The sequence below is a fragment of the Suricata suricatta genome, chromosome 8, assembly GCF_006229205.1.
Source record: "Suricata suricatta isolate VVHF042 chromosome 8, meerkat_22Aug2017_6uvM2_HiC, whole genome shotgun sequence".
In the NCBI taxonomy this organism is placed as follows: domain Eukaryota; kingdom Metazoa; phylum Chordata; class Mammalia; order Carnivora; family Herpestidae; genus Suricata; species Suricata suricatta.
In genome coordinates, this window is record NC_043707.1 from 33908359 (window position 1) to 33920938 (window position 12580).

The following is a 12580-nucleotide window of genomic DNA, read 5'->3' on the forward strand; positions in this document are numbered from 1 at the left end:
GGGAATCTCAAGGCAGGTCCCCAGCGTGGCACGTGATAAGTATTACTATGTGATTATTATTAGATTCACGAGTATCATGTCTTTCTGACAATTTACTTGTGTTCCCCAAAACTACAAAGCATCTTTTTTTAATTGGAAATCTTTTTTTGTTTACTTATTGAGAGAGAGAGAGAGAGAGAGAGAAAGAGAGAGAGCACAAGGTCCAGTTGAGGAGCGGCAGAGAGAGAGGGAGAGAGAGAATCCCAAGCAGCACTGTGAGTGCAGAGCCCGATGTGGGGCTTGAACTTGTGAACCGAGAGATCACGACCTGAGCTGAAGCGCCAAGAGTCAGATGATTACCCGGCTGAGCCACTCAGGTGCCCCCAAACCATCTTTAAAAAAATAAAACTTTATTTTATTTTATTTTATTTTTTGAAGTTTATTTATTTTGAGAGAGATAGGGAGAGTGTGAGCAGGGGAGGGGCAGAGAGAGAGGGAAGATCTCAAGCAGGCTCCGTGCTGAGAGTGCAAGGCTCCAACTCCTGGAACTCTGAGATCATGACCTGAGCCAAAATCAGGAGGCGAACGCTCAACCAGCTGAGCCACCCAGGAGCCCCAAAATAAACTGTTCTTTTACAGTGCTTCTAGATTCAGAGAAAGATTTCAAAGACAGTACAGACTTTTCATATGCCCTACATCCCATGTCCCCTATGGCTGACATCTGACATTGCTAGGGTACCTCTGTCACAATTAGTGAACTAATACTGATCCATCATTATTAACTAATTCAGAGTTTCTTAGTTTTTACCTGATGTCCTTCTATTCTTATTCTTGTACTTCCCTCTCTTTGTCTTCTCTTTTTCTCTTTTTTCTTTTTTTAATGCTTATTCATTTTTGAGAGAGAGAGAGAGAGAGAGAGAGAGCGAGCGAGCAGGGGAGGAGAAGAGAAAAAGAGGGAGAGAGAGAGAATCCCAAGCAGACTTTATGCGGTCAGCACAGAGCCTGACTTGGGGCTTGAACTCACAAACCATGAGATTATGACATCCAACTGACCAAGCCACCCAGGCGCGCCTCCTAAGACTTTTTAAAACTTGCATACATTGAGGGTCGCTTTTTGTGCTATAACTGCCCATGGATTTTGATAAGCACATGGTGGCATGTGTCCGCCATTGCAATATCACCACCCTGGAATATCTCCTGTGCCTCATCTACTCAGCCTCTCGGCTTCCCCAGTCCTCTGGCAAGCACTGCTCTCTTTACTATCTCTGTACTTTGGCTTTTTCCAGATTGTCACATAAATGGAATCATATCAAATGTAGACATGCAGACTGTTTTTTCTTCACTTAGCAATATTCATCCATGTTTGTGTGTCTTAATAGCCCATTCCTTTTTATTTTCTTTGTGTCATTCCATTGTATGGATGTACCACAATTTCTTATTCTGTTCACCTAGTAAAGGACATCTGGGAGGGAAGGAAAAAAAACAGTTACAAACAGAGGGAGCCAAACCATAAGAGACTCCTAAATATAGAGAAAAAACTGAAGGTTCATTGGGGTGGGAGAGGGGAAATGGGTGATGGGCATCGAGGAGGGCACGTGTTGGAATGAGCACCGGGGGTTGTATGTAAGTGATGAATATGGGAATCTACTCCCGAAGCCAAGAGCACACTGTACAGTCTGTATGTTAGCAAACTTGACAATAAATTATGTTTTTTAAAAAAAGGACATTTGGTTGCTTCCTGTTTTTGGTAATTATGAATAAACCACAGACACGTTTTAGGGCAGACACAACTACTTTCCAATCAGTTGGGTAAATACATGGTATGACTGTCGCATCATTATGCTAAGACAAAATTTAGAATTCTCAAACTGTCCCCAAAGTGGTTGCATCAGTTTGAATGAGGCTTCCTGTTTTTGCTTCTTGTCCTTGTAGGCAATTGGTGTTGTAAAGGTTATTTTGGATTTTAGTCCTAACGGGTATGTAGTGGTATCTCACTGATTTTTTTTTCCCGAATGTTAAATGATGTTGAGCATCTTCTCATATGCTTATTTCCTCTTCTGTGAGGTATCTATTCAGATATTTTGTCCGTTAAAATTTTTGTTTCTAATTGTTGAGTGGTTTTCTTTTTGTTTGTTTATTTTGAGAGAGAGAGAAGACATAAACAGAAGGAAGGGGAGAGAGAGAAGAGAGAGACAATCCCAAGCAGGCTCTGCAATGTCAGTGCAGAGCCCGATGGCAGGCTCGAACCCATGAACCATGAGATCATGACCTGAACTGAAATCAAGTCAGAGGTTTAACCAACTGAGCCACACAGGCACCCCTGTAACTGTTGAGTTTTAAGAGTTAATTATTTTTGAGAGAGACAGAGCGTGAGTGGGGGAGGGGTAGAGAGAGAAGGAGACACAGAATCCAAAGCAGGCTCCAGGCTTCGAGCTGTCAGCACAGAGCCTCATGCAGGGCTCGAATTTATGAACTGTGAGATCATGACCTGAGCTGAAGTTGGCTGCTTAATCAACTGAAGCACGCAGGTGCCCCAAGAGTTTTTTTTTTTTATGTGTGTGTTTTGGATCCAAGTCCTTTATCTGATGTGTGATTATCAAATATTTTCTCCCAGTGGGTAGCTTGTATCTTCACTCTCTTAACCATGCTATTCAGAGAGCAAAGTTTTTAAATTTTTAAAAATATTTTATTTATTTTTGAGAGAAAGAGAGAGAGAGACAGCATGAGCAGGGGAGAGTCAGAAAGAGAGGGAGATACAGAATCCGAAGACAGGCTCTGGGCTCTGAACTGTCAGCACAGAGCCTTATGCAGGGCTCGAACCCACGAACCACGAGATCATGATCTGAGCCGAAGTCAGACGCTTAACCAACTGAGCCACCCAGGCGCCCGAGAGCAAAGTTTTTAAACTTGATAAAGTCCAGTTCATTAAAGTTGAGTGAGGGAATTGATGACGCTTTTGGTGTTGTATCCAGAAACTCATTACCAAGTCCAAAATGGCATAGATTTTCTTCTAATTTTTTTTTCTTCTAGAACATTCTAGAAAATATCCAACCCAACCCTGGTACTCTGTTAAGACTATGTTGTAGTTGATCTGACTCCTTTATGAGAACAGGCTTATTTTCCCCCTTAAATAATCCACAGAAATATGACTGCGAACCCCACAGAGTGGATAATGATTGGTATGGGGTGAATTTGTCCCCTCAAGTCTATATGTTGAATTCCTAACCCCCAGAACATCAAAATATAACTGTCTCTGCAGATAAGGCCTTTCAAGAGGTGATGGAGTTAAGACTGTTAGGGTGGGGCTTAATCCAACATGACTTCTGTCCCTATGGGAAGAGGAAATTTGGCCACAAAAAGATATCAGGGATGTGCATTGACTCAGGAAAGACTATATGAGGACACAGCAAGAGGGTGGTCATCTACAAGCCTCAGGGGAAACCGACTCTGCCGATACCTTGATCTCAGACTTCCAGCCTCCAGAACTGAGAGAAAATAAATGTCTATTGTTTAAGGCCCCCAGCCCGTGGCATTTTAGTATGGCAGCCCTAGCAAAAGAATGCACTGCCACAGTGACGTTTTATCAGTGTGGTGCAAAGACTCTCCATTTAGGATGAGTTGAGACCTGGGTACGTGGCCTTGGCCAAAGAGAGCAAGGGAGGGCAGAAAGGGATGGATCAGGAAAACCCAGACGTAAGTTTAAAATTGACTGGTGTCCTTTCTCCGTGCCAAGTCTACCTGACATGCCCAGTGACTCTGGACAGAGCAGACCCAGTCCAAACTGGAAATTGATATCTTACAGTGATGTCATTACTGTTACCCAAAGCCTCTGAGTATATCTTCATTGTGTCCTTGAGACCTTAGGGGACAAAGGCAGGGGAGTAGGTGACTGCCTGCTGGAGGGATAGAGTGGTTGGTCCAGGTGATTGTCCATACCCATGACATAAGGGCTGAAGTTGACCAATGGCATAATGGCATTTTGAGAACATTTTGATGGTTTGCCTTGGGGCTATGCTATGGCTTTCATCAACATCTTGGATAGTGTACTGGTCAAGGTCAATAATTGTAGCTGCTATAGCAGAAGAACCTCCAATCTCCATGGCTGAACATAATACAATTTCATGTATCACCTACATCACAGTCCAACATGGGTTGGATGGCTCTCCTAGGCTGGGAAGAGGACATCCTCTGGGGAAAGACATAGGGTTCTTGATCCTTCCATCTTGTACAGACCTATAAACATGTGGTTGCTTCTCCAGAGGTCACTGCAGAAGGGGAGGAAATTGCCAGAGGATTGTGTGAGAATGTTTTAGAGGCCCAGTCTAGGAGCAGCCTACATTTCTTCTGTCCACTTCTCCAATATCCAGAACAAACTTCCAAGGAGCCTGAAAGATGTAGTCTTTCCCTGTGCCCAGAAAGAGGAAGCAGTGCAGTGAACACCTGGCATTGTCTCTACCACGGATAATGACACCGGTTTTTTTTATCCAGACTGTACCTGTTGGGATGCTGGGGAAGATGGTGGGTGGGGATTCAGCCTCCACAGTCAGCTGGTTGTAACAGCCATTTCCACCTAGCAAGACAGGAGGGGGGTTGGCTTGGCGATAAACAGGGCAAGAGTTGGGGGCTTTCTTGACCATGGGTCTGGTGTGAATTAGGGAGGGAGCTAGTCGGGAGTGCTCCTGGAAGAAAGTGGCGTGATAAGCAGTGTTTGGGACAGTAAATACCACTGGATTCCGTGTCTGGGTCCAGGCAGGCCTGACTCTGCACAGCCCTCATCACAGGTCTTAGGCCTGAAGTTGCATGTGGGACTGGTCTGTGGGCCATGTGCCAGCGGGAGCCTCTCCCAGCACAGAAATGAGATCAGCCTACGGGAGTACCTCATCCGCCTTATGCTCATTTTCCTTCTGTCCTGTTTCCCCTCTACTCACGTTAAAGTTATCATATCTTGTTTTGTGTGTCTCTGTAAACCTTCTCCAGTCCTTCCCAGAATGAAACGGGGGGATATACATAAATGTGGTGGAGAAGAGTCTGTGACACTGAGAAGTTGCTTTCTCATTCCTTGTGTCCGTAGCTCTTCCCCCAATCATCAAGGTACTCTGTGGGGGAAGGGACTTGTGGGAGGGCAGGCAAGGGTGGGCAGGGGGAGACTGAACCCTGAAAGAGCCGCCTTTCTGTTTTTCAACCTCCTAAGTAGACTGCAGTGTGTCTTTGGAAAAAACAGATGCCTGAAAGTCCAACTAACTTTTTGGTGTCAGGTTGGGGATTTTGGAAAGGAAAAAAGATTATTGCAAAACTTATGGTTTACCCCATAAACCACAGAGTGGGGCTGCTTGCACAGGGGACTAAGAGCCTCTTTCACACCCAAAAGAAGCAGCAGTGGGCAAGGAGGGGAGACTCAAGAGAGAGGCTCCGAGGGGCAGACTCACTGCCCCGTTGGAATATGGGTCATGGGAGCCAAGCTAAGTCCAGTTATGGGAAAACAAAGAAGGTTGCATTCCGCACAGTGGGCTTTGCAGCTGTGCGAACTCTTATCGGCTGCACAGGCTCCCCTCTTGGGGCCCCACCCCACTCTGGGGAGCACCATCCGTGTGAGACCGTCAGGGTGATGAGTACCGGCTGCTGTAACAGATCATCTATTTGTGTGTGTGACAACAAACTGTATGTCCGGAGGCCGCCCCGGGCTGCAGACTTTGCAAGCTGCCCACGCTGCTGCTTCTGGAGCTCCTGGCCAGTGATGCACCAGCGGTATCAGTTCCTGAAGAGGAGCTGCCCTGCCGGCTTGCGGGCCCAGAGAGGCCATCAGAACATAGCGGCCTAGTTCACTGTCAGTACTGAAGGTAGGATAAGGGTCTCTCCGGGGACATGTCATGGAGCCTCAGGTGGGATGCTTATTCCAGGCCCCTTGACGGGCCTCCCCTGTTTCAGCCTCCCTGGAGAGATTAGCCAACACTCCCTCGATTTGGCTTCCATGGCGGCCCTCTTTCCTCATTCTCAGGTTAGGTGGACCATCCGCACTTGGCTTTCTTTGCCAGCTCCTTTTCTTCCGGCCTGTGATGTTGGAGAGCCTCTGCCCGTCTCTGTTTACACCTTTTTGCACATCCTAAGGACCTGCATCCGTTCCAGGTGACCTTGCTTCACTGGCGAAGGCAGCTTTGTGGCGAAAATTTCCTCCCCCTTCCTTTGAATATACATTTCCGTGAGTCTACACCAGGAGACGGCTGCCAGGAAGGAATTTTATTAATAGCTTTGCCTTTGCGTCTGGGAAATGAAGGACATGCACCACACACTCCTGCCGTGTCCCAAGCAGTCCATGTTTTCACGGTTGCACATTTCATTCATCCTGGGCTTCATCTAACTTGGGGGGGGGGCACTTCAGACATATTTCAATCATTCCAGAGAGAACATATTAGAGGCCCACTCAGTGAGTGCCTATCCAGCATCCATGCCCCTTTCTAGTATTACCAGATCTCCATCTAGAATCATCCTCTCCTCTGAGCATCAGCTGGCCTTTGGGGGAAACTGATTCCCCCTTGAAGCTTCAGCAGGGGCCCTCATTTGACTCATCAAATGACCCATTCCATTCTCCAGGCCCTGTCACTGGTTCAGGGGTGAGCCCACGACTCTGGTCCGACAGAGCGAATTTCAGCACCCCCACTCGAAACCCCAGGGTAAGCCTCCCCATTCTCCTTTTGTTGGAAGTGAGTGTGGAAGCATGAAGCCCCACTGAGTGCTGGCAGCCATCCCACCACCGGGAGGAAAGCTGGTCTGGGGAATGAAGATCTTACTTGGGTGGCAGAGTGAGAGGCAAAAAAAGAAAACCCCTCTGTCCTTGACGATGCCGTTGAGCTGCTGATTCAAACCATTTCTGAAGCCTGCCCCATCTCTGAACATTTACGTGGCAGAGGCCACAAAGTGTCCTTTGTTATTTAATCCGGTCCAAGTCAGGATATTACTCGAGACACAAAGAACCCTGATAATACCTCCCACTTTGTTCTTCTGTACTGGTCATATTCGGTAACTCTGATACTAGTGGTGAAAATTCATTGAATGTGTTTTACATGCCTGCATTATCTCGTTTAACTGCCCAACAACGTGCTGGGGTAGATTCTCTTTATCCTTACTTTATAGGGGAGGAAATTAAGACTCAGAGAGGTTAAGTAACCAGCCCAAAACCACACAGCTAGAAGAGATGGATCCTGGGCTGGAACTCAGGAAGCCTGATTCCTGAGCTCATACTCTTAATCCCTACATGACTTCCCACCCAACACTGTCATTCTGAATTTCCTCCTAGAATGACATTTATGTCTGTGCTTCATAGAGTCCAGTGTCAACCCCAATTCACGTGGGTGTCCAGAGCGTTAATGAGGAAGTCATGACTTGGGATGCTAGTGGATACAGGCAGGCTAGGTCCGGGCATCCAGAAGGGGTCCTGCAGGGCCAGCCAAGATGGTCCTTGGCTTTGCTCAGGGTAGAAATCAAACACCAGCCGGGAGGAAGTGAGAGCAGGGTTTATTGAAGATACAGCAAGAGCAGATGCAGACAGGATGTCTGGACACTCGGAAAGGAAAAGGGGCCTGAGTCTCATCTTTACCTGGGGACTGGGCTTTTTACTAAGGTTGGTGGTCTGGCATACGTGTCCTTCCAGGCATCCAGGAACCGGTCAGAACAAAGCCGAGCGCTCAGGTGGTCTCCATGAGTCACTCCCACCCTGGACCCAGGGTCTTCGTAGCAAGGGGATCTGGACTCAGTGGTCTTGGAAAACATACATGATGCCACCTCACCCGGTCACTCCTTACGTGTTATCTATTGTGCTGGAAGACTCCAGAGAAATCATTACCTCCTTGGCCTTTATAAGGAGGACATACATTATCAGTACTACAAGCCACGTGGGGGTGGGGTGCAGCTCCTAGCAAGGGCAGAAGCAAGAAAAGGAGCAGGATTTTGTTTCACAGGAGCCCTTTGGTTTGCTGTCTCACGCCATGAAGTGTCATTCATTTCCTTCCCCCCAGCTCTAAGAGCACATTCACAAGATTGTCCCTTGTCCTTCTCTACCCTCTTTCCGTGTGACATGCAGATGAAACAGGCAGAGCACAAACTGTACTTTATATGGAGGCACCATCTTCTATCAGCCCGCCTGTAATTTCTTGCTCCTCTTTTCTCCAGGTTGTCAGGCAGCTTCTCTTTTCTGAAAATGTTCCGGTGGTTGTCCTGAGATGACTCAGCCCCATCTCAATGTCCAGAGCTAGACGCTCCTTTTGCTCAGCACTACTAGCCAAGAAGGTGACCAGATTCTGAATGTGAGACTGCTTCTCAGTCCCAACCAAGGTAGGACACTAGAAGCTCTATGGAGAGGCATTAAGATGGCAGCTGGAGGGGCCCCTGGGTGGCTGAGTTTGTTGGGCGTCTGACTTCAGCTCAGGTCATGATCTTGTGGTTCATGGGTTCTAGCCCTGTGTCGAGCTCTGTGCTGACAGCTTAGAGCTTGGAGCCTGCTTCGGATTCTGTGCTCCCTCTCTCTCTGCCCCTCATCCATTTGTTGTCTCTCTCTCTCTCCCCTTCCCACCCTCCCTCTCTCAAAAATGGATATTAAAAAAAAAAACAGTAGAAAAAAAGATGGAGGCTGGAGACCGGATCTTCAGGATTTAGCCAATAAAAATAGAAGATGCCCAGTTAAATTTGAATTTCAGATGAATAAGAGATAAGTTTTGAGTGCAACATGCTTACACTCTCGTTCCCTGAGGGCTACCACAGCTGATGGTGAACTGCAGTGCTGGTGACCAGAGTGACAAACATTTGTGTAAGGGGAGCTAAGCAGTGTAACAGGTCAAGACCGATTCAGAAGTGACCAGGAAACAAAGGTTCTGCCCTGACAGTCCCCTTGGACTTCACAGCCGAACACGGTTGCTCTAAGGGGCGTAATCAAGGTTAGCAAAGGCCAAGCGGAAATTTAAAGGTATAAACTACATCGTGTTCCAAGCTGGCTAATGGTACAAGAAATGGCCCCAGGGACTGGCCAGAGGACTCTGTGGTTCAGTGATGTCCAGGATATTGATGTCCTCTGGGTGGATGTCCTCCTTTTTCTTGCATTCAGGCAATGTATTTTTATTGAGCATCTGTTATGAGTGAGGCATTAAAATCACTTCCCCCCACACAATAGGAAGCAGATACAGACCCATTCCTTGCCTTCTAACAAAAATACTTGCGTTATGTCCCTTTTAAAATTTTTCCTTTGTTTTCCTCCATTGTAAAATTCCTCTTGACCAATAAATCACTGATTGTAAACAAGCCTTGTGGGCTATTTGTCTGTTGCGAGGGTAGCTATGAAGTCCTATATCCCATTTCCAAAGTAGTGCCTCAGTCATTTCCTTGGGGACAAGAGATCATGGTATAAAATGTGATTGATCCTGTCAACTGATCTTGCAGCAGGTAAAAAACTGATACCACAGGTCCAGTTTCAGGGGCTGACAGGAGGGATTAGGAATGCTCCAAGGAGAAATTCTTTGCTGTATGTTTCGTAGGTGCTCCAGTTTTTCCTATAACATTTGAATCCAATTTTTGGTTTTAGGCTTAAATAGTGTCTTCTTTTGGGCTATTTGTAGAATACAAGCATCAAAGTTCACGCTTGGAGGTTTTTGAAGAACACAGGGAAAAAGTATAATGTGAGAAATGCATGAGTTACAGGAATGGACAAACCACTGAGAGATTTATCCTAGGAAAGTAATTCAACTGAAAAAAATAAAAGTTCTGAATAGGTTACTTGCAAAACTATAATATTAAATAGTAGGAAAAAATACAAATGTCTAATAATAAGATAATATTGAGGTCATTATATTTCATCCCTGATTAATAATTAAAACTGTCTAGATAGAGGAATAACACCTATGATCAACTAAAAGAAGCAAAATTCAAAAATTCTCTAGATGTTACAATTATATCTATGTAACCCATTTAAATGAATATATAAAATTCATGTTTTATATGTTTATAGAAATACACAATAATGTAGCAGTTAAGATAGTAAAATACAGCCTTTTTCTTTGCTGTTATTTACATATTTCTATGAAGCATAAAATGAGTTCATAAAGAAAAATATGAGGTGGGGAAGAAGAACCAAGTGACTATGTGTTTCTCTTAAGATTAGGATATTTTAAGTTGAAAGTTACAGAAGAGGTAACTCCACATGGTTTTAAAAAATAAAGGGGAGTTTTGGCTCATCTGACAGGGAAGTCCAGAGGTGATGTAAGCCTCAGGTACAGTTTGCTCAAGGCACAGACTTCATTTCTCTGTGCCTCTCTCAGGTCTGCCCTCCCAGTGTGTATACTGCCTTTTGAACTGGCTTTCTTCATAGTCCCAAGATAAAGGAAGTGAAGCGACAGGCTTCCTCTTTAATATCTTTATCCAGTCTTGGGGAGAAGAGGCACCATGGCATGGGGGCGTGGCTCCATGCTAATTGGGCCTGGCATTCCAAAAGATGGCTTTTGTTTTGAAAAATTATTGTGATAAGCGGTATAGGATTGCCTTGATTGGCTGATACCAATGAACTCTGCTCCGACCTCTGAGCTGGGGGTAGTTCAATCCGACCCAAAGAGCACACAGGGAGGTGTGTGGCTTACCTGGGGAGTAGGGAACCTCGGTGTCCACTGTACCATGTATGTGCAGAAGGGTGTCATGAAAAGCACAGATGTGCGTTGGAAGGCAGCTGAGAAGTTGATAAATACCTAGTTCCTTGGCTACCCGCTCTATGTGTCCTCCTTCCCTTCTGAAATTATCTCAGCCATCACGGGAAGAACTTCCAGACGAATTACAGATCAAAGCATAAATCAACCAGAATACCGGAGCGTGTGTGTGTGTGTGTGTGTGTGTGTGTGTGTGTGTGTGTGTGTGTGTATGTAATTTTGGAGTAAAGAATACCTTAAAAATTGTTTTTAATGTTTATTTATTTTTGATAGAGAGACAGAGAGAGAGAGAGGCAGATGGTGAGAGGGGGAGGGGCAGAGAGAGAGGGAGACAGAATCAGAAGCAGTCTCTAGGCTCTGAGCTGTCAGCACAGAGCCCATGTGGGGCTCAAACCCATGAACCCCAAGATCATGACCTGAGCCAAAGTCGGACACTTAGTCAACTGAGCCACCCAGGCGCCCCTAAATAATATTTTTTAAAATGTTTTATTTATTGTTGAGAAAGAGAGAGAAAATGTGAGCAGGGGAGGGTCAGAGAGAGAGGGAGACACAGAATTCGAAGACAGGCTCCAGGCCCTGAGCTAGCTGTCAGCACAGAGCCTGATGCAGGGCTCGAACCCATGAACCATGAGATCATGACCTGAGCTGACGCTGGACACTCACCAACTGAGCCACCCAGGCGCCCCAACAAGATTTATTTTAAAGCCACGAAAGAAAAGGCTGATAAATGTATTTCGGAATTTAAAATCTCTGTATGACAAAGACACTATTAACCAAGTTAACAGATACGTGACATGTCAAAGAAAATATTTGGAATTTACGTCAGAGGTAAAGCATTAATATTCAGAATGTGAAAGAGAATATCTATTTCTTCCTTTTAGTTATAACAATTTACCAAGTGCTATCTGAACACCTGGCTGCACATCCGGAGATTACATTTCCCAGCTCCCCTTTGGCCATGTGACCAACTTCTGGCCAATGGGATCTCAGCAGAAAAAGGCTAAGTGCAATTTACAAGTTCCATTTTTATTTTTAAAAAAATTTTAAGTTTATTTATTTAGTTTTGAGAGAGAAGTGGGGAGGGGCAGGAGAGAGGGAGAGAGAGAATCCTAAGCTGAGCCCAACACGGGGCTTAAACCCATAAACTAGGAGATTGTGACTTGATCAGAAATCAAGAATCAGACACTCAACCAACCAAGTCACCCAGGCGTCCCTACAATTTCCATCCTTAAAGGTAAACAGCCTTTCCTTTCCTTCTTTCTCCTTTCTCAGGGGCTCGAAGGTGGTGACCTTGGGGTAAGGACACCACCCTAGCAAAGCGGCGGGTCCAAACTGCACAAAGTGCGGGGGGAGCCACGACAGGCTTCTAGGGGTGCTGTAGGGCATCCTACCACTTTGAGGAAATAAAGCTACTTCTGTGTCGTACATGACATGACAGCTTGAACTAGTTCACATTTTCAACATTAGGTCACTAAATTCCTATTGCATCTTTGAGAAGATGGATTTAGAAAGCAAGTGCTATTGGAATATCTATGTGGAGCAAGAAACGAGAACTGTGGTTCCCAATCCGATTTTAAAGTTTGATAAATTGTGCAAGGGGCACTAAGTTGTTAGGACTTATATATTTATGAAGCTGTTTGGAGCTCATTATTTAAAAGTGGAGATAGTTAGATATTTCTTTGGGCTTAGGAGCTCTGTGAAAAAAATCTCTAAGGCAGTTGAGGGTGCTGTGCACAGAGAACGTTTGGGAATTTTTGCCTAGTGGTAGAAGATAAGATAGGAAGAATCTGGGTCTTTGTGTGAGCTTGTGGGTTCCCTGAGACAGAACCGCCTAGCGTTGCAGACCACCACCTTCCTCTAGACAATGGTGTGTGAAATAAATAGACTTCTTTCCTGTTGCAGCCCTTTTTTGGGGATCTCTCCAT